Raw genomic sequence first — 23,066 nt, forward strand, 5'->3', positions numbered from 1 at the left:
ATGTAAAATAAGGGGTGGGGGGAGTACTGAACTACAGTACCAGTCAATTATGATAGTCACCAGGCTGGTAAGAGTAAACTTATAAGGGCTGGAGATGGGATTTGTGCCATTCTGATAAGGTCTATGTAGCAAAGAGTCTGAAAGGGAGAATAAGGTCATCCTAGGACCCCACTATGACAAAACAGCATACATACTATACTTATTATCAAAACACAGCTTTTATGGAAATACAACACAAGGGAATGCAGTAAGAGGTGGAGCTTCCAGGTGGAAGTCTAATGAGCCTATTGCTAAACTCTGTTTTGGCTTCACCCTACCATGTATGCTGATAAGTGACCATGAGAGGAAGTAAAAAGTCCTAGTACAGGGATACATAAAAAAGACATAGAGCAAAGACAGCACTGATTTCTGACCATGTAACTGTCTGCCCACAGTTTATTGGTTTATTTGCCCAAAAAAGAAACTAAACAGATCTGCTGGTTCCCTAATGATTTATCTGTGTTTCTCTTTCAGATTTCTTAGACATTATCATCAATTAAAACATATTGATCATGGTTGCTGCAGTCCTGTTTCTTTATGTTATTATACAGCATATCCAAAGCCAGAGGCAAGCACTCGTTTTGAAGATTTCAGTGGACTCCTGCCTAATCTATTCCTTCTTGACTTGATATTGACATATGGAATCTGCCATTATGCAGGAAATCAGACAGGCAATGTTCCACATGTACTACTGCCTAAATCCAATAAGTATTTTCAGATAACATGGATACAGAATGACAGCCAGTTTTTGATTGTTGAATAGCTCAATGTAAACTAGTGAAAGAAGCTGACTAATTAAAAAGTAAAACATAAAGATAAAAAATGGCAGGGAAGTCAACAGACTTTTGGTCACAGGGGAGATCTGACATGCAAATGGCATGCCCCTTTCCGCTCTGAGAACAAAATCAATTTATTATATCGGCCATTACCAACAAACGCATTGCAGAACTTTCCTCTAATGAGTTATATGAAAGTTTCTTGACAGCTTTTCTGTTGCCATTAACACAAATAAAAACATGATGTAAACCAATAAAGGAGACAGATATTAAAGCAATACAAGAGCATACAGTACATATAAAATATTTTCATATTTAAAGTACCATTATAAGAGTGACCCATGAAGGAAACATGGCAAAATGACATGAATAATTTTACGTCAACCTATACTTTGTGAAAGGTGTTCAGATGAACAAGCTTGACAGGTTCCATTAGAATGAAAATACAGAAAATATATTCATCCAGTGGGTGACACAGTGAGGAGCACTGCTGCCTCATGTGTTCAAATCCTATGTATGGCCATTGTCCACATGGAGTATTCTCCTTGGCTCTATGTGGGGTTCCCTCTGGATATTCCAGTTTTTCTCCAAGACCCCTAAACTACTGACCACAGTTTGTGTGAATGGACCGTGAGATGCACTGGCACACAGTCTAGGACTGTTTCCTATTCTGTACCCTGTGCTGCTGGGATACTCTCTGGTCCCCTGTAAGACTCCCTGGACTGGATCTGAGTATGTAACGTCATTTCACTGTTTGCTAACATTTACAATATCAGCATTATTATTTGACCAACTGTTGATGCTAACAGCCAAATCATAACTATCCATCCATCCATCCATTTTCCAACCCGCTGAATCCGAACACAGGGTCACAGGGGTCTGCTGGAGCCAATCCCAGCCAACACAGGGCACAAGGCAGGAATCAATCCCAGGCAGGGTGCCAACCCACCGCAGGACACACACAAACACACCCACACACCAAGCACACACTAGGGCCAATTTAGAATCGCCAATCCACCTAACCTGCATGTCTTTGGACTGTGGGAGGAAACCGAAGTGCCCGGAGGAAACCAAATCATAACTAATTATAGCTAATTCAATTTGAGCAGCATAAAAGAAAATGAATACTAACAGGGATATTGGTTGCTTATTCTCCCATATCTGCTCACAATCTTCTCCACACACTTTGCAACTAAAAATTTATTTAATTAGCTATAAGAACTATAATAAAATGTCAATAATAAAAAGTGTATAATTGGTCAAGAGTAGCACATCAGCTGCCTCAAATTCATCTCTATCCATTACTTGTGTGTAGTTTGCATGTTTTCCTTTGTCTTGTTATGGGATTTCTCTCCATTCCCCAATTTGTCCTTTCATATTCTGAACACATGAACTTTAAATTGAATTGAGGCTCCAAATTAGCACTGTGTGAATAAGTGTGTGTGTGTTTTGACAAACAGGCACAAGTTTAATCCTGCCTTGTGCCCACTGTTGCCAAGACAGGTTATGGCTCCCCATCACCCAGCGTTTAAATCACCTAATTTATATAATGAATCACTGAATGGACTTTTACTACAGGGAGGCTCACAAATTAGTGCTGTTACTTCACAACTTCAGCAACCTGGAGCTCGCATATTCTTCCTGGAATTTTTCTAAGCACTACAGTTTCACTGCACATCCTAAAAACATGCAGGTTAGGTTAACAGGAAACTCTAAACTATCTTCGTGTGAATGAGTGTGTGTGTGTGTGTGTGTGTGTGTGCGTGTGTGTGTAAGAAAGTGTGCCCTGGATTGGAAAACTATTCTAAGACTGCTTCTGCTGTCCAGCAGGCTTGAAAAAGTATGCAAATGAAGAAATAATTACAATAAGAAGGCACCAAGTGGCACAGTGGTCCTCACAAATCCAGGGACCTGGTTTTAATTCTTAGGCCATAGAATATGGAGCTTCTCATCATGTCTGTGAGTTTTCTCCAGATTTTATGGTTGATTCCCACATCCCATAGACCTTTGTGTTTAGCTATCTGTTGAATCCAAACTGTCACCACAGAAGTAAGCATAAGTGTGTCTTTTAACAAATCAGAATCCTATCCAACATTAACTTCTATACCCGAGGCGGCTGGGATATCGCTTGGTTTGGCATGAATTTGTAATGTAAAAAGTAGGCGGAAAAATAGCAAGAATAATCAGGAAAAAAAGCATTGTGAGCCATCAAAAGTTGATTAGCCTGCCCTGACTGCGACTGAGGCACTGAGCGCCCTGCAGCTGCTTGAGGAAATGAGCAAATTACTCCAATATGATAACATAAGTGTATTTGGCTTTGCATTTAGAACTGCAAAAAAGAGGAAAATCAATATACCAACCATACTGCAGATATCCAGATAGCAGTATAGCTGGAGGGTATACACATTCTTTCAGTGAGAACCAAAAGGCTTTTTAGAAAAGTTGGCCTGTATTTATAGAACACTGATGCTGGGGTTACATTCTGAACTATCATTAATGACAGATAAAGCGAGCACCTGATTTTTAAAATGGTGCTGATTTAGACTCCCTTGTACTCTGAAGGAAAAAAATCAAGCAATGCTGATTAGGCACACAGTTAGGCTGTTCAGCTCATGTAGCTCCACTGCCAGCTACACAAGACAATGTCAAAAAGTGAAATGTAAAATAAATATTGATTAACCGCTGAGAGAATGGATTTAAAGTTTTTTTGTGGATGAAGCTGCACAACATTAAAACTTGAAATTGCCTTTCTACTGGATATGGGATGAGAAATGGAATACACTTTGGATTTTTGAATGTCTGAATTTCAAATAAGTCTTTTCCTTCAATCTGAAACAGTGCCCCATTTTAGGCGTGTTTGCATATAACACTAAAAGCACCTACTGCAATAGCCATATCCACCTGTCTGCATGTCTGTCTGAATGAAAGAACTCAGCTCTAACTGGACCGATTTTGTCAATCTTTTACACATTTAACATTCATTCATTCATTCATTTTCTTTATTTGAAACTAAATAGCAAGGGAAACAGATGTAGAAGTGAGGCCCATACGTCTCTTTCACACTTGGCAACTCCTGCTGTGGGATCCCAAGGCATTCCCAGTCCATCTGGGAGACATAGTCCTCCCCAAAACCCTGGGTCTTCCCTGGGGTCTCCTCCCAGCTGGTCATCCCTGTAAAGCCTCTGCAGAAAGACTTCCAGGAGGCATTTGTATCAGATGCCAAAACTACCTCAATTGGCTCCTCCCAATACAGAGGATCAGTGGCTCTACTCCAAGCCTTTCCCAGATGTCTGCCTTCTCACTTTGTCACTAAGGGAGAGCTCAGCCACCCTGTGGAGAAAGCTTATTTCAGCCACTTATACCAGCAATCTCATTCTTTCAGTCATTACCCAAAGCTCATGACCATAGGTGAGGGTAGGGACATAGATCAACTGGTAAATCGAGAGCTTCTTCAGACACATGTATCCTTCAAGGTAATTTGCCAGGCAGTTCAATTTTGTTGAGATATCTTGAATATTGTGTGCTGTGCACACTTTTGAAATTTCAAAATCCCTCACTGAAAAAAGCATTGGCAAATTTGCGAATTTGTGTGTCATAAACAGAGAAACATTCCCTGCAATAATCTACAAGTTAGTTTGCTGTTTTAATTTTACTTTGATGCGTTTACTTCAGCTTGTACATTTTTTAATTTTTTTCTTTTACCCATTTGACAGCTGCTCCTGATGAGAAAATAGTGAAATCTCTGCAGTCAAAAGTGATGAAGAATTGGCGTACTGTTAATAACAGGAGTTTGAGATCTCAAACATAGCCAATAAACAGTCAGTTTTTGTTTCTATGTTACACAAATATAATAAATGATCCTGACAAGATTACTACCCCTCTCACAATCTATGAAACAATCAAAATGAGATGAGTGAGAAGCAAAGACTCTTATAAGAAAACGAGGTAGAAGAGGAAATAACACAGACAGATATATGAGATGAAGTGACTACAGCGTTACTTTGAAAGTGGCTGTCTCAGTGGCCATGGACAATTGGTTGGTACTTTCACATGTTTTTCATTATTGCAAATATTGAATCTACATCTGCAATGGAGATTCAAAGAAAATGTTGTATTAAGTTTAATGACACAACTGTAAAGCAGTTTTATAGATTTAATTTTGCTGGTAGTGTGAAGGGCACATTTTTCGGACCATTGAGAAGTGAAAGAACACAAGACAACACCAAAAAGGGAGAGACAGGCTGTAGAGCAGAGTCTTCAGCATTGAGCATGAGGTCAGTCATTAGCATTAAACATTTACAAACCGAAATGTTTCTCATTGCATCTCTTATAAAGAAGAATGTATTTCTCTTACTCCTCTTAAATCTTACAATAAGCTTTTACAATAGCACAGATATACTTCATAAACATATTCTTATTTTTAAAAGGTAATTATTATTTTACTTAACACTATGTTTGCTTTCCACTTTTCCCTTTTATTAATATTCGTATTAGAAATACGGTTTAACAAAACAAACCCATTTTACTGTTTTTTGTTATACAGTATGGCCATCGCTATCTGTCTATGTATGGTACTACAGTCATGACATTTTGGCAATAAATCCTCTTCTTGGGTTTCAAGTTTTTATTTGGAACCACAGGATAAAAAGGTTAAGAACTGCTGGTGTAGAGGCTTAATGAGCATGTCAAAGTGCTCTCTAAGTTTAAATACCACAATAAGTAAATTCCACTGACAATCAGAAATGAGAAATAAATTCATATCGTTTATTTTCCGAGAACACTCTTTGTGCTGCACTACTTTCACAGTCAGAAAAACAGAACAGAAATGGGAAAGAGTGATTCTGAACATACATAGATCTGCACACCACTACTGCTGTTGATGTTAGAGATTTCTGTGTAGTAGCAAGGGAGTGAGAAGAAATCAGCCTTTACTGGACAGCCTTCAATCATCTCCTGCCAACAACACATATTTTAAGCAGTTGCCAAAAAGTATATTATTAAGTAAGAAAGAAATCAGGTAATGAATTAATATTACAATACAACATAAAAAATGCACATCCTTAATCCTACTTCACTTCATCTAGATGCTTAAGCTTTTCCATTGTTTTTAAGTGGCCTTTATTTAGTCAGCACCAGTAGATTAGTCAGTACTGAAATTACTTTAAGATGGATTTGAAAAACTGAGCTGGGAAGCTGAAGAATACAAAGTCAAGGCTAAATGAACAAAGGTCAGTGGTACATACTGGCAAGAACTAGAACAAAAGAAGCAGGTGAGATTGTATTGAAGTTCAAGTGAGAATCATGACTTAGTCAAAATCAATAGTAAGACTTCACACTTAGTCATGAAGCTAAGCAGGAAAGGTTTGAAAGACAGTAAATTCAGGAAGTAATCCATCCTACAAGGACTTGGGGGTCCACATTAATGACAGGTTGGACTGGTCTCGGAACACATAGGAACTATATAAGAAAGGGCAGAACAGGCTCTTAATCCTTAGGAGACTGCGTCTCTTTAATGTGGGTAGGGACATCCTTCACATCTTCTACAACTCTGTGATGGCCAGTGTGATTTTTTATGGTGTGATGTGTTGGGCTGGTAACATCACTTTAAGAGAGGCCTACCGAATCAACAAGTTAATTAAAAGGGCAGTCTCAGTTATGGGACACACTCTGGACACACCTGGAAGTGTTTGGAAGGAGAGAACTAACACTGAGGACTTTCAGCCAACAAATTATTCAGAAGAAGTGTGTCAAGAAACTCTACTGGGGGGTCCTTTATACCAACAACAATACACCTGCATAATACCTCACTGTGATTGTGACAGCCAAGTCAGAACGTATTCTTTCCTTTTCATTTTCTTGCTTTATAGTCATTCTGGTGTGTGTTCAGACCAAAGTGTGTGGGTATATAATTACTTTTTTACTTATTTATCTACCTATTTATGTAGGAATTTATTTAAACAGCTTCTGTAAACAGCCAAATTTCCCCCTGTGGACAAATAAAATTTAATCTACCTATCTATCTAAAATTAAACAATGAACTCAAGATGCTACAAACAGGAATTTCTCTCAAGGCTGAGGTGCTTACCGAGTACCACGAGTCCCCTTAACTGAAGTAAACAAAGAAAGTGAGGGGTAAGGCACAACACCAAGTTGTGACTAAAACTGTTCATCCTTTATGGACTTGTATGTAATCTCTGTGTAAAAAGTAAGCTTAACCTCCTTAGCATTAGACCCGAGCATTACTCGGGCGCGAAAACCATGCTAAAAGCGTTAGTCCTGAGTATCACTCGGGCAACTGTACAGATGTGTCTTGCAAAAGCATTTGAACTGAGAATTACTTGGGCTGTAAAAGTGCTGTCAGTGTTGCCATTCTGTCTGTCTGAATGTAGGTTTTCACTAATTCTGAAATATCTGCACTTTATCAACAATGAAGAAAGACTTTGATGGGAATATTGGTCCAGCACCCAAATTGAGGAAAATTTGGGAGATATACCAGGCCATTGTAACAAAATTTTGTAGCGTTTACATTCTGGACCGTGATGTCAGCATCGATGAAAGTCTCAAGGCATATAAGGGCAGACTCTCATGGACACAGTACATCACGTTAAAAAGAGCAAGATATGGCACAAAGCTTTAAGAGCTTTGTGAATCTAATATGGGAAACATTTGGAGTTTGGTTCTGTACATTGGGAAAGGGACAACGTTTGATCCAAAATACAGTCAGTATGGCGTTGCTACGTTATCAGTGCTGACTTTGATAGATGCTCTGCTGGATCAAGATTACTGTGTAACCATGGACAATTTTTATACTTCACCAGAACTATTTGACATCTTGCTGCAAAGAAAGACTGATGCATATGGAACAGTACGTCCCAACAGCGAGGTGCGCTAGGAGATTGGCAAAAGGGTAAAGTGCTTGCGCTGAAATGAAAAGACAAGAAAGATGTTTGTCTTCTTAGCACTGTAGATAATGCAGCTACGGTCACTGTATAGGCAAAAGGCAACAAGCAGGTTACGAAGCCTTGTGCTGTGGTCGACTACAATAGCTCACGATTGGCAGCATAAATCGTGCAGATCAAGAAATGACTTTCTATCCCATTATGAGGAGGCAACAAAAGAAATAATACAAAATATTTCATCACCTGGTAGAACAGTGCATTTGGAATGCATTTGTCTTATAAAAACAAAAACTTGGCGAAACTGTATCTCACGCAAACTTTACATGCCAGCTTGTAGAACAAATCATTGCTGCACATCCACCGTCCAAAATACAGCTAAAGAGACGCAGACAACTCAGCACATCGTGGATCAATCCAGAGCGTCTTATTCATCATCTAATTCATCTACATGAAGCCTGAAAGCCATGAGGAATTATTTAGATCATTTATGTTAAGTAGAATGCCTAGTGGGCGCTTGGCGGTCCCGTGAACTCTGAACCCCTGCAGATTTTGTTTTATTTTTTTCTCCAGCCCGTGGAGTTGTTTTTTTTTTGTTTTTTTTCTGTCCTCCTGGCCATCAGACCTTACGTTATTCTTTGTTACTTAGTATTGCGTAATCTTATTTTTATATATATTTTTTTATAAACTTTTCTTTCTTCGTCTTGTAAAGTATTTTGAGCTACATCATTTGTATGAAAACGTGTTTGTGGAAACCGGCCATGACCACGAACAGACACCAAGACAGTTATGTCCAAAAACACACATTTATTGTGCTTCCTCTTCACAATATCACACACAATGCACAATTCACTCACAGTCCTTCTCTTCAGGCCGCCTCCACTCCTCTCTTGTAAAGTTCCATCACACTACCTTCCAACTCTGGCTCCCCGAATGGAGTGAGGTGGCCCCTTTTATACAGTACCCGGATGTGCTCCAGGTGCTTCCTGACGAACTTCCTGCAGCACCTCCGGGAGTGGCGGAAGTGCTGCATGAGCACCAGGAAGCACTCCGGGTGTCTCTGTCTTCTGGATTGGCAGCACTTCCTGTAGTGGCGGAAGTGCTGCAGTCCATGTTTCCTGGAACGTTCGGGTGCCCCCTGGCGGTGGCCACGTGCCCCAACAGGGTGGAGCATCCCAGCTCCGATCTTGTGGCTCCCCTGCACCCCAGGGCGGCAGCCCTCTCGCATCCTGGGGGAGGTATCAGCGCTCTCCCGTTCCTTCCACATCCCAGGCATTCCGACTGTTCAGCCATCTATTACACTGTTATAAAAATAAATGTTTTTATTGTATTGGTAGACATTTTATTGATCATATACCTTCAAAAAAAAAAAAAAACGAATCCAACTTGTGCCTGTGCAGTGTGCTGTTCAAAAACTGATAAATCTGAAAAGAAAATCCAAAAAGAAACATGGTATTATTGTCCCAAATGTGATGTTGGATTGTTATTATTAACTTTGTTATAATTGTTCATTGCATTATTATTTTTATTCATCATTACTATTATTATTTTTATAATTACAGTGGAACCTCGAAATACGAACAGCTCTGTATACGAGAAATTCAAGATACGAGGAAAGTATGAGCGAAAAATTCAGATCTAAATACGAGCATTGGCTCGCATAACGAGCCACGAGCCAGGCTGTGGGTATAGCTCGCGGCTTAGCGAGGGGGCGTGGTAGCTGTAGCGAGCCGCAGGGCGATCTGCAGTGTGGGCGTTTCTCACCTAAGTGCACAGGTGGGAAACTGCCCACATCCATGATTGTTCCTGTGGCTGATGGGCTGCAGCTGCCATGTCCTCCCCGCATATATAGAGAAGCGCGAGCCGGTTAAGGGGGAGAAGAAGTAAAAGAAAAGAGAGGAGAGAGAACGGAGGTTGCAGGAGGAGGCAGGAAGCAGCAGCAGCAGCAGTAGGAGAAAGTCGGTACGGGAGAGAGAGCGAGTGCAGGCTCGCGTGTAGCTGAACAGTGAGCTGAACAGGCGAGCCAAACACCTGAAGCAGGACGGTGTAGAGAAGGTCAGCTGCATTAAGAGTGTCTCGCCTGTTGCAGAGCCCGCATGGGAGAAGCAGGTGAGACGCTGACGCTAACAGAGAAGAAGCACCGGGGATTGTCATCTGTTTTTTAAAGACTGCTTCCTGTTGACGTTTTAACCTCGTGTTAAAGGATTGTTATTCTTGTGTATTTTAAACCTCCACTTCACAACTGTTTTAAGGATTATTTATTTAAAGATTTATTGAATGCTCTACTGCACTTTGGACACCTGTTTTGATTCTTTTAATAATCAGTTATATTATTTACCAGTGTTATATAGTAAAGGTAGACTACAGTATATATTATTTATCAGTGTTATTTGTTAGGAAAGTTGATTTTTATGTTAATATTTTTGGGGTGCGGAACGGATTAACTGGATTTCCATTATTTTCAATGGGGAAGTTTGTTCTAGATACGAGAAATTCGCTATAAGAGCTCAGTGCTGGAACGAATTAAACTCGTATCTCGAGGTTCCACTGTATTATACTTTTGAGATTAAATAAAAATGTAATTTTCTGTACCAAAAAAATGCAACGCTAAGGAGGTTAATCCTTTCAGATCACTGCCCAGAGCAAGGTGATGATTAATATGATTGTTGATATTAGCGCCATTGTATTACAGTATATACATAAATTTACTTGCCCGAAACTTTTATCTAAGGTGACTTAGACCATTTGAGATACAATTGGCTACATTTCTTTTTCCAATTGGAGAACAGGCAGGTGAAGTGATGTGGTCAAGGTAACAAAGTGTTACTGACAGGATTTGAACCCACAACCTCAAGGTTTGAAATCCAAAGCCTTAACCACTGCACCACACTGCCTGCTGCTCACCCAGCTTGACAATTCAGAGGGCTACTGGAAGTCAACAACGTAGACAAAAAAAACGCAGCAAGGGTCAGAACCAGGAGAACAACCATCAATAACCTAATGAAATAATCATGAAATAAAAAAGAAGTCAGAAGAAGTGAAGAGAGTTCAAAAAGCAGAGAAACAAAACCATTTTTTAAAGGGTTTTGGAATCTGTGTAGTAGTATGGGGAAACATACCCCTGGATGACCTTTTATCCCCTCACATCGTGATTGATAGAACACGACCACTGAGGACACACTATGTATCAAAACTAAATTAACTCAATGGATACCTAAAAGAGTATGAAACCCCCTAACAGAAGCAAATGATATTCAAAACTGTTCCTGACACATTGTATTACGCAGGTTTGATATTGTATTTATTTTATATGTTTGCATACAGTGATCTGAAATGGAGAGAGGATAGGGAAAAAGCTGTGGTGTGTTTGCTACGCACCAGAATGAGTAAATGACCAACAAACAGACAGACAAGTTGCGAAACTTGCTTTCAAAGAACACAAGAGCATTAACAAGCATATCAGCAGATAGGAGTGCATGTGTGAGCAATTAATCATTAAAATATTTGTCATTTGTTAAAAGATTACATTTCTTTCTGAAACATACACACGCAAAGAGTACACAACACGTGTTTCACCCTTTTTGGGGCTTGTCAGGTATACACATTTTTGCATCCCTTTACAGAGACTGAACCTTGAACCTCCGATCTTCACCCTGTCAAATAAGCAAACCAGCCACTGTGGCACAATGTCAGAGGCTTCACCTCAGGTGCTGATGCCGAGGTTTGATTCCTGTAAGGGGATACAAAAGTGCATACATCTGAAGAGCCCCAATAAGGGCGAAACACGTGTCATGTGCTCTTATTTGGCAGATACTGTATCACATATCTATGAGTTGCTTCTGTCAACTAAGAGGACAGTTTGCCAACTGGCTGACCAATCACAAGCGTTACCTGGTAGGTAATCACCCAAGCAATCATATTGCAACTCAGACCTAAGAATATATATATATATATATATAATCAAATTATACTGGAACTGTAATATGAATTTTTGGCCATAATGTCCACTTCAATTCATTAGATTCACTAGTATCTTCAGATCAGTCCATTATGAGAGACTGTGAGAGTGTGCATGCTGCAATGGACTGGTCCTCAACACCTTGCACTGGAATAAGGCAGTTTAGAAAATGAAAAGGTATATGGATGAATGAATACTTTACTTATCTAATGTCTGCTAATTTTAATTATTAATTAGTCTTCTTGGTTAATTATTAATACATTTTCTATTATCTATTTTTCTCTTATGTTGTAATATTTGATTATTTTTTTCTATTAATAACAATTTAATTACCAAACACTGTTATTACAGAGGGATTATAGATGGAGTTTGTCTCTTTGTTATGATGTTCAAAACTCAAGTCATTTTGGGTGGTCCCTTACAGACAATCATGACAGAGGCAAGTCTAAGCCTACTTCAGCGGAATCAAGTATAAGGCTGAAACAAACATCAGATGAAATGTCAATGCACTGCAGAGTACAGGGGTCAACACACACCCACACAAAGCCATATAACCAAAAATAAAGACATCTTTAGGATGTGCACGGAAACAAGTGAACTTGAAGAGAACAGCAAACCAGCTAGGAAGCGAGTCATGGGTAATGAAGCTGTGAGGCAGTAACACTATCAACTGTGCTACTATGCTGTCCTTAGTGCGTACATATGCTTAACATAATAGCTATAAAGTGGGATGTTAAGTGTTTCCCTCACTCTTCACATTTCCATTTTTCAATGATGCTTTGAGCTAGGGCTATAAAAGACAATGCCAAGCTGGAGCTTGCCTAATCAGAGCTTGCTGTATCACAGGTCTTTTTTAACAAACATATCCAAAATCAGATCATAGAACTACAGTATAATTCAGGCCTGACTCTGTAAAGGACAATACAACCCATCAAAGGAATGTCCATTTTTTTCAGTGGGACAACGTGCTCTTGCAGTGTGCCCTTTAATATGAAGGGTGTTACGGATACTGAATATCAGAATCTGTTGATTGTCAACATTCTCAGTGCTTGAACTCCTGACAAATGGCTAGCCTGCTGGGGAAATCAATAAGAAAAGGGGTTTCTCAACTATCATCCACCATTTGTAAAGAAGCACACAAGTAATAAAAGCCAGATCAAATACTTAAGGTATGGTATCATAAAAAATAATATACAGTACCAGCAGGATCTCTTCAGAGGAATCAAGCAAGGTGAATGCTTTATTAAATATCTTCCTTTTGCCACGGCTATGAAAAACTCTATGATGAAATTTCACTTGATCAGATTTAGTAAAACAGGTTTGCATAATACCAAGGTGGAAAATTAAAATAAAACAAAAAAATGCTAGGAAATTCAGGTTCAAAGCTTAGGCAGGTGCTCATCCTATTTACCTGTACAAATCTTTTACAAGGCTTCAGTGGGGAAGACATACACATTGTAAGATAAATTATGTTCAGTGGCAAAACCCCTCAGTTATCAGAATATTCATTTTCATTATCACAAAGAATGATGAGTTATATTAGATTATTGTGTTGAAATTCTATTTCTGGTCACACACGCCTTGGCAAACACACTGTACATTTGTAATTAGTAGACTGTGAAACCTTGAGCTCATATGAGCTTGAAATTAAAAAGAAGCAACGAACCAGTACAGGTACACTGGTTAGTATGAGCTGTCTTATATACAGTCAATCAAGTTTCAGATAAATTAAAACACTCAGCAATACTAGCAAAAGAAGGGAACAGTCTTATCAAAGAAAAATAAATAAATAAATACAGTAATATGCACCATAAGCAGAATGTTCTATAAAAATGGACAGTGAAGCTGAAAATACCCCATCAGCATATTGTGAAGGTTCTTTACCTGGATGGGAGACCAGCCCTTCAAAGGCACAAGAAAAAGGGTGATGATTGTTCTGCCTCAACCAGGAGACATGAAGATGATGTCAGTGCAGTGGGTACACTGGCATCCCGGCAGGGTTGGACCGAGGAACAATACCTGTCCGGGAGGCCAGTGTAGTGGAAGAACAGGGGGGAACAACCTGGCAGGGCTACATGCTCCATCGACACACCTCCCTAGGTGACACTCCCAGGTCCAGATAAAAGAAACCACTCAGTCTCATCCAGGAGATTTGGAGTTAGGTGGAAAAAGTACAAAGTTCACCTGGAGGAGTATAAATAGCTTTATTGTAATAAAACTTGTATTTGAACCTGGGACATGTGCTGTAGTGGTTGTGTCATAAGGTCTGGGTGCTGGATCGCCCTCCACTGATCAGAATAGAAATCAACCTGCTATGGCATCACTGTCAAGCCGAGCTATGAAACATCAAGAGGTGATGAAGGTATACTATGAGCTTGGGCACTTCAGCTGAAGAATTGCTCATGGTCTAGGGTGATCTTTCTATTGTTAGTCGGACATTATAAATTGGACTGGTATGCGTGTGTGTACATTCATGCATCTCCTATCTTAGAATTTCATGTTGAAGACCAAATGGTGAAGATTTCAGATTTAAGACTATTTATATAATGTAACAAATTGAGCTATCCTTCTATTTCTATAAGGTTGCTGAGCACCATATGCCTAATGCAGTAGTATTGGGCACAAGTCAGGGGTCAACCTTGGTCATGGTGTCATGTCTTCATAGGACACACACACACAAACAATCCTGCATTTCTGCACTAAAGATGCCTTTTTCAACCCCCAATGCATTGTTTTAAGTCTATGGTCACATATGGTAGACCAGTTTGTGTGGTTTAAGAACTGTGAACTGGACATGGTTATGAGCAGTCCATAGGAAACTGTACTGATCCCTTCCTGTTTACCTTGTACACCTTAGATTTTTAGATTCAATGCTAAATCATGTTATCGCAGAAACTTTCTGATGATACAGTCATAGTTGGATTAAGCAGCACTGGGCAGGAGAATGAATGTAGGACACGAGTTAAGGACCTTGTTGAATGTGAAAAACCAAACAACCTAAAGCTCAACATTAATAAGACAAAGTTGATAACTGTAAACTTCAAGAGAGTCAAACTCACTCTGCCTCCAGTTCTCACTGATGGTGAAGATGTGGAGGTGGTGAAGACATAGAAGTATCATGAGGCGCATGAATTAACAGGCTTGAATGGAGTGTCTACATAGAAGGGTCAGAAGAGTCTTGATGTCCTGAGGAGGCTGAAGTAGTTTGGTGGGTGCATTCCACTCTTATATGTTTTCTACCAGTGTGTAATGGTCAGTGTATTTTTCTATGCAGTAATGTGTAGGGGAAATGGCATTAATGCAGATGATGCCACCAGCCTTAACAAACTGATTAAAAAGGCTATTTTAATCTTGGATGTCACTGGCAGAGGTTGTAGAACAGAGGTCACCCAGGAAGGCGCTTAATATCCTGGACAATGCTTCTCACTCTCTGTATGAGGTCTTGGATAAGTTTAGGTGCACCTTCAGTAACACACTGAGACAACTGCATTACTTCTAGGTGCACTGTGTGAGGTCATTTCTACACTCAGCCATTGCCCTTAGTTCCATCTACAATTGTCTGCTAATGCACATGAGATTAAAAATAATGTTTAAATTATAGTGATATTTATTTTACATGCGTATCATATCTGCTCATCCACATCTACAGTATGTTCCAACCAGGGCTCACATTGCCAGAGAGGTTTTACGGGGTGGTGGTGTGAATGCCATCATTTTTAAGTTCTGCATCAATTTCAAGCATTGTTGTGAGTTATTGTTTGCGTTTTTTACTCTTTACTTATTTTATTCATTTAAACAATAACATTACATGACCACCCTTTTGTTGTTCTTTTTGTTTAGATTTTTTTCCTAGCAGTCATATTGTTCATTGGTATTATGCTATTTGTTGTTATCCAGACATGTGATGTCATCGTCACCACAGAACACAACATGTCACCGACTCTTTAGGATGGTGTATCAACAGGCTCATTATCCTAGCTTTGTGATACAAAATACAAACCCTCATTGCATGACTTTGTGATTGCTTTTTGGTTAAGGAATGTCTGCTGATTAGTTTGGATTCAGAATGCTGCTCTGATTTTTTGACTATGATTCTTCCTTGCTCCTCCAAAGAAGTTTGCTGTTTTGCTTTGCCCTCATTTCTGACACTTTTAATAATTTTTACAATTTTTGTGCCTTTCAAAAAAACACGTGTTATATCTCCTGATCCTTTATTCTCAAAACAATTTTTGTGCAAGCCTGTCAGTCTATATTTAACAGATGGCACCTTACTCTGGTTTGGCTTTTCTTGTAGGTGTTGTTCTGCACATACTGTATTCTTCTCCTCATGTGGGTGCTTCTGGTAAAAATGTGCCAGAAAACACCACTGTAATTACAAACAGAATTTAAAAAAAATAGATGCAACACTGGGAAACCTGAGAAAAGCTTTGATAGAGGACTACATATTTAATATATGTGACGCTGTATCAGTCCAGCCATGCACAGGTGCTCGGAGCTCAAAGAGAGCTCAGCCTGAACTCACACACAGCTTGTTCAAATGCTGTCCCATCGGCCAGGCAAAGGGAGTTCTCCTATTTCTCTCTGCTATGCACGGGTTTCTACCTAACCCAAGGGTAAGGAATGGAAAGCTTCACTTAGCTGGGTAACACAAAAGAGTGAATTCCCAGTGTTACGGAGGTGTTGAACAATTAGACCCAACTTGTGACCTTACTGATTCTTTATATGAAGTTCTTTCTAGCAAGTGTAATCGTCACAGGTTGTCCGATAAGAACAGTCAGATAGAGAATATGTCCAAATAATTATTTATTAAATACAAATCCATTTCACACATATCTTCAAAAGTTGTTTACACCAGGGTTTGATAATGATGATTATATAAATGATATATTGTATATGTATGAATGTGTGTGTGGTTTCTTTTTATGGACGCGTATTGATTTAAGTTTCAGAGATGTTCTTGGAATGGAATAAATATGATATGATGGGAATTTATTCTGGAAGTCTCTCATAATGAGTAACTGGAAACAAACTAACAGAAAATGCTGCAAATCGGCTGCTCCTCCAGAGTTGGCTGATGCAATAACTGTAGGACAAATCTACTCCAGGGCAGGGCAAAAGTTCTTGGGCCAATCTCTTCAGGACTTTACAAATTGACAGTTTTTTTTTCTAAAAGATTATTGGCTGCACAGTGAACAACAAACTGTAATGGACATTCAGGGTTGAAATGGAAAACGATTGCAGCTGAATAGCAAATCTTTTGTGCAGACTCAAACAAGCATAAATCTATGAATGCTTCTTCTAAACTTTCATGGCTTTGGAAAATTCTAGCAATTATAAAAGGCAGTAAACACCACCCTTTATAGAACATGACTTCACAAAACTTATGTGATTAGGTTCATGCAAAGACTGGGCTTTTTATCCGTTGGAAGAGAGAGCGCAAAACATGACATGGAACCAGGCTGCAAACTGACTGGTAAATTATACTTCAGCCTTCATCCTACTCCCCAGCAAACAAGTTCTGTTCATCAGAATAATGGCCCTATTAGCAAATTATTCAATATCAAAAGCCCAGTAACGCATGGAAGAACTCTGTTTAATTACAGTAGCCCTGATCTTTAGGCCATTGTCACACTTTTAAAATAACATCATCTGGACTGCCTGCTTCATTAAGAAAGCACCTCCATCATCAAAATGCACTCTTAACACTAATTCATTCAGTCACTTCAAAAGCATAAAGACAGCCAAAGTCATTAAATGTAGTTTATGAAGCCTACAAACAGCTCCCTGATTTACATCCTTTCATGCTTTTAGGTTTTCAATTACTTCTTAAGAGTTGGAAACATTCCTTAATCAGCTTGTAGATTCAGGGTCACATATTCAGCATAAAAATAAATTCTGGAACTTTTCCATGGTAAAATGACACTTAAAACCATTAAAATCCTCTCCACATAGACGACATTTAAGCACTTTTAAAAGATTTAACTGCTCATTACAGATAAGCTTGTACATGTCTACTGTTAATCAAGTTTAAAAACAATTTCAGCTAAAAGTCCTAAAACTAAAGCTAATTCATTAGCAGAGGTTTGAGAAAAACTTTTACAAGGGAATTGCAATATTTTGTGCAATATCACCAATACATTATTGCATCTTTGCCTTTTTTGCACCACGTATACATATAGTTTATGCAACAGTGCTAATATTTATGGTGTGGCAACACTGGGAGCGTAGAAGCGCCAATTTTAAAAAGTTCAAATTCCACTCATCCATTTTCCAACCCGCTGAATCTGAACACAGGGTCATGGGGGTCTGCTGGAGCCAAACTCAGCCAACACAGGGCACAAGGCAGGAACCAATCCCAGGCAGGGTGCCAACCCACCGCAGGACACATACACACTAGGGCCAATTTAGAATTGCCAATCCACTTAACCTGCATGTCTTTGGACTGTGGGAGGAAACCCACACAGACACAGGGAGAACATGCAAACTCCACGCAGGGAGGACCCGGGAAGCAAACCCGGGTCTCCTTACTGCGAGGCAGCAGCACTACCACTGCGACACCGTGCCACCCAAGTTCAAATTCCTCTTCTCCTATACCAAATGCTCCATTCATGTTTAAGCAGATTGACTTTGGTTTCCACAGTGTGGTGGTAAAGAAAAATCAGAATAGGCATGCCACATCTTAATTACATGTGCAAGTAAGAATTTCACTGTACTCAGTACATGTATCAGTAATGACTATGTAAACCCTGCAAATCAATAAAATGAAAAATCTTCACTATATACTAGAACTGTCTCTCCAAGTCCAGCTGACCACGGTATTTAAAGGCTAATTTATACAGAATTTATGATGCAAAAAACAAATGTAATCAAGAAGTAAACCATGAAACAATAAACCTCACCCAATTTTTTGTTTGGGCAAAGTTCATCTTCACACTGTCACAAATTTGAGTGACTAAGCACAGGCCGATTTTATTTTTGCATGTTGTTTTCTATGGCACAGACATGTAGTTTTTGTCAAATGGACTTTGGAATTCCTCACCAACTGACCTCAGGATGTAAGGTTTGGCAGGATCACGTTCTCCATGCTGGCCCTCAGCACAGGTACTCAATAGAATAGTTGCACAGCACTATTGTTTATTCCTTGTTCACCTCCAACTATGTGGCCAAACACAGCTCCAACTCCAGCATTACATTTACTGATGATAGCACCATAATAGTCCTAATCACTAACCAATGATGAAATGGTTTACAGAGAAATGATTTACCTGACGATTCAGTGGTGCCAAGACAACAGCCTCACCCTTAATGTCAGCAAAATCAAATAGCTGGTCATAAACCTCAGAAACCAGAAGGCACACAATTCTTCCATCTACATCAGAAAGGATGTTGTGGAGAGAGCAGCGTTTGTCAAGAAGGCTACTTCCTCATATGTCCACATTTATTCTCACTAACATCTAAATGTGCATAGTAGAATCCATACCACTGACTGAATGACATCCCGGTACGGCTCAAGTCAAGATGGTAAAGCCTTGTAGAGGGTGGTGAAGGTGGCAAAGAAAATCACCGGCACCCAGCTGCCTTCTGTTCAGGACACATACAACACTCACTGCCGTAGAGACACAAACTGTGTGATTAAAGACATTCAGCACAGTTACTTTGCTCTCTCCTTTCTTCTGGAAAAAGTATAGGACCACTAACAGTAACACCAGTAGATTCAGGGACAGTTTCTATACACAAATTATAAGGTTATGGATGATCATAACAAATATTGTAACATAATAATAAACACTGTGTGTGTTTGTGTGTGTCCATAATTAGCAAGTATAAATTACATATATTACCATACCATACCATTTTTATTTGTTAAGCGCTTTGTATAGCATTATACTATACTGTATAAATGTGGTATGTGTGACACTAATAAAATAAAATCTTCAGCATGGCCAAATAGCTGCCATTTTAAAAAAGAGCTCCACAAGCTTTACAATGTCTGAACTAATTAATACACAAAAACATCTAATTCCTAACCCAAAAAATTGAAGTACAATTGTATTTTCTGCCTTGTCCAGTTACAATACAATACAATACAATACAGTTTATTTTTGTATAGCCCAAAATCACACAGGAAGTGCCGCAATGGGCTTTAACAGGCCCTGCCTCTTAACAGCCCCCCCAGCCTTGACTTTCTAAGAAGACAAGGAAAAACTCCCAAAAAAAACCTTGTAGGAAAAAATGGAAGAAACCTTGGGAAAGGCAGTTCAAAGACTGACACCTTTCCATGTAGGTTGGGCGTGCAGTGGGTGTCAAAAGAAGGGGGTCAATACAATACAATACAATGCACAGAACAGAACAAATCCTCAATACAGTATAAAGTTTTTTTTTAGAAGCTAAAAAAAAATTAAAATTTTAGAAGTACAGAGCAGAATTTAACAGTAGATGATATCACATAATAAGATTTGGATATTTTTAGAGTCCTGGAGACCTCATCCATCAAGCTGCCTCCCCCATTTGGCCATTCCACGGGTGAAACACTGCTGGGCCAGCCAATCCGATGAAAGGACCCCTGTCGCTACCCAATCTGCGTGCCTACCCGATGCATGTGCGCAAAGACAACCAGAACCACGTATGCATGCGCACGCACGCGCAGAACATTACTATTACGACCCTGCCCGATCAGAGTTTTTCTACTTCGCGACACGAGTCCCCATCCGATTTGTCTCGCGCACGCGCTCTCTGCTTAATTAAAATTCATTTCACGACGCTGCCCGATTTGTTCTGCACATGTCTAATGTTTTACGAAACACGTCACTCGTCAGGTTTGAATTGTATTTGCGAGTCACTTTTGTGTTGACGTTTACCTCCGTCTGTAAGTGGACTTCTTACTGGAAAAGATGACATCTTTTGGATTTTATAACGTCTTGGAAGAATATGTGTCGCCTGAAAATTTTAACTCCATTCGAATGAAGAGGGAGCGAAATGAAATGTGACGTATGTCTGTGAACTTTATAATGGATAATAATAATAATAATATTTATTTGTATAGCACATTTTCATACAAAAAAGTAGCTCAAAGTGCTTATATACGTATAGCTTTTAGTAAGTACATCGTATTGATGAAAAAGGCATTAAGGCTTTTCCTTTTCAGTTGTAATATGACATTTGTAATCTCGTGGTTTAAATGTGAAAGTCGCAGCATTTTCTGTATTTGGGTTAATGGATGCATTTCATTTATTTCGTAACACCCTATTAGCATTTGGTGGTGTGTTTCTTTTAACATTTGTTCGCATTTTTCATCTTAAAAGAGTGAACGGCATGCTAATAATTAAGCAAAACAATGTAATCGAGGTGTCGAATTAGGAATAGAATTAGGAGTGCGCGTCTGACACTCGACCGGTGTAAAGTGTGCCCTCCAAAGCCATCAGTATTTTCTATTATGTTGATATCAGATTACATCAATACAATAGTTTTTCCATAATAAAGTTAACAAAGATATAATGATGAAGGCTACATTACATACAAGAGTAGAATTTCCCCTTGGGATTAATAAAGTATCTATCTATCTATCTATCTATCTATCTATCTATCTATCTATCTATCTATCTATCTATCTATCTATCTATCTATCTATCTATCTATCTATCTATCTATCTATCTATCTATCTATCTATCTATCTAACAGCTAAGTTATTACAAGAATGCGAGATGCAGATAATAGCATTACAGATTGTTAATGAAGCAGATTAGAATCTTTCACGTTTTAATTATTTTAGTGTGTTTTCCGTTTTTAAAAGCTATTTCTAGCATATTAATGTCCATACAGAAAGATGTAACAGAGGGTCTAACGTTCTGAACTTTTCACTTATGAATAGGAAATTTATGAAGCAAGGAAACCACAGTTACTCCATTTTCTAACATTTAGTCTTCAAAATTGTATACAGAAGAAGCACAAGAATTAAACAGTGAGATATTGTTTTGTCCCCTGCCCAGGATTGGTTCCCTGCCTTGTGCCCTGTGTTGGCTGGGATTGGCTCCAGCAGACCCCTGTGACCCTGTGTTCGGATTCAGCGGGTTGGAAAATGGATGGATGGATATTGTTTTGTCATTCAAGACAGTAACAGAAATAAATCTTTATAAAACATTTTGGAATAGGAGCAGAAGTAAAAGAAATGTGAGAGGGGATTTGTCTTCATTTCTACATAAACTACATTCTGGCGATATATTAATGTCATACTTATGAATTAATTTGTTAGTTGGGTACTATTTATTCATAATTTTGAAATGGATTTCTTTAACCTTGTTTGTTAGAAAAAATTTTATGGCAGAAAACAGACAATTTTAAAATTTATATCCAAAGCCATCAGAGAAGTGTGATGTGCGTCTGATGTGGCAAAATGATAGGCTGGGCACCTGCTGTTGTCATTTGTCATTAGCTTATCATTTAAGATGTTGGTTTAGGAGGAGTACACACACACACACACACACACACACACACACAAACAAATTTAACTGAATATAATGGAGAAGGCTTGCTCCTTAGAAGTAACTTCTTTCTTATTGCTGCAGTTAGAAAAACAATGCCCCTTTATTGTATTTTTTTCTTGACCCTACAGGATGCCCAGTGGTAACCAGCCTTCCATCTGGCTGAACAGATGCCAGTGTATCTGAATTCTGAGACACAACTGGATGTCCTTTTCTTCTGCTTTTAAGATTTCCAATTCAAGATGATGCGCAGTTCATGTTAGATTTGTTATTTCTACAGGTAAGACTATTGAGGCTTTCAGTTTCAGAAGTAATTTGTGCACAATTCCTGCAAAGCCTCCCCATATTTCTTACTTGATTTGTAATACAGTATTTTGCTGCCTTGAATACTGTACTGTATGTCTGCTCACTCTGTCCAGTAACTAACACAGCTTTTTAATTTTAGACAGGAGAGCCTCAGAGTGTGAATCCTCACAAACACAGAGACTGAGGTGCATCAGTCCCAGCAGTCACTAAACAGGGATATTGTTCTGTTTTGCAAAATAACATTTATTTTCTTAAGTTAATGTGCTTTGTTGTTGGATTTTGAAAGAGCTGAGACTTAATTTTAACTTAAAACAAAACTAAGGTAGGAGAGAAAAACGAAGATGTTTTCATGTAAGTAATGACACCTGAGCACATCACATCAGAAGTTCAGATATACAGAGTTTATAACTCAATGTCTACTGTATGTGTAATGTAAAAGAAAAAATGATGCTACATATAATGACAGTTAAGTTGGGGTTCTTTCAACATCCATTAAAAAACCACAGTAAATTAAAAAAATATTATTAGTCAGACTTTACTCTAAGCAGAAATGTATCTATTGTAATGGTTTACTTTGGTAATAATTGATCTGCAGGTGTACCAAGGAAGGAG

At 38.9% G+C, this 23,066-nt stretch overlaps 1 protein-coding gene and 1 long non-coding RNA gene across 2 annotated transcripts in view; one reads left to right on the forward strand and one right to left on the reverse strand.

Moving 5' to 3' along the window:
• Positions 1-23,066, reverse strand: part of st6galnac3 (ST6 (alpha-N-acetyl-neuraminyl-2,3-beta-galactosyl-1,3)-N-acetylgalactosaminide alpha-2,6-sialyltransferase 3) — a 653,284-nt gene that overhangs the window by 408,770 nt on the left and 221,448 nt on the right. The gene's annotated exons all lie outside the window — the stretch shown is intronic.
• The window catches only part of LOC127529457 (uncharacterized), a 2,284-nt gene continuing 1,653 nt past the window's right edge, over positions 22,436-23,066 (forward strand). The window contains exon 1 of the long non-coding RNA XR_007936132.1: positions 22,436-23,066. This exon is cut by the window's right edge and continues 251 nt beyond it. This is a non-coding gene — a long non-coding RNA (uncharacterized LOC127529457).

The sequence above is a fragment of the Erpetoichthys calabaricus genome, chromosome 10, assembly GCF_900747795.2.
Source record: "Erpetoichthys calabaricus chromosome 10, fErpCal1.3, whole genome shotgun sequence".
Classification (NCBI taxonomy): Eukaryota; Metazoa; Chordata; class Cladistia; order Polypteriformes; family Polypteridae; genus Erpetoichthys; species Erpetoichthys calabaricus.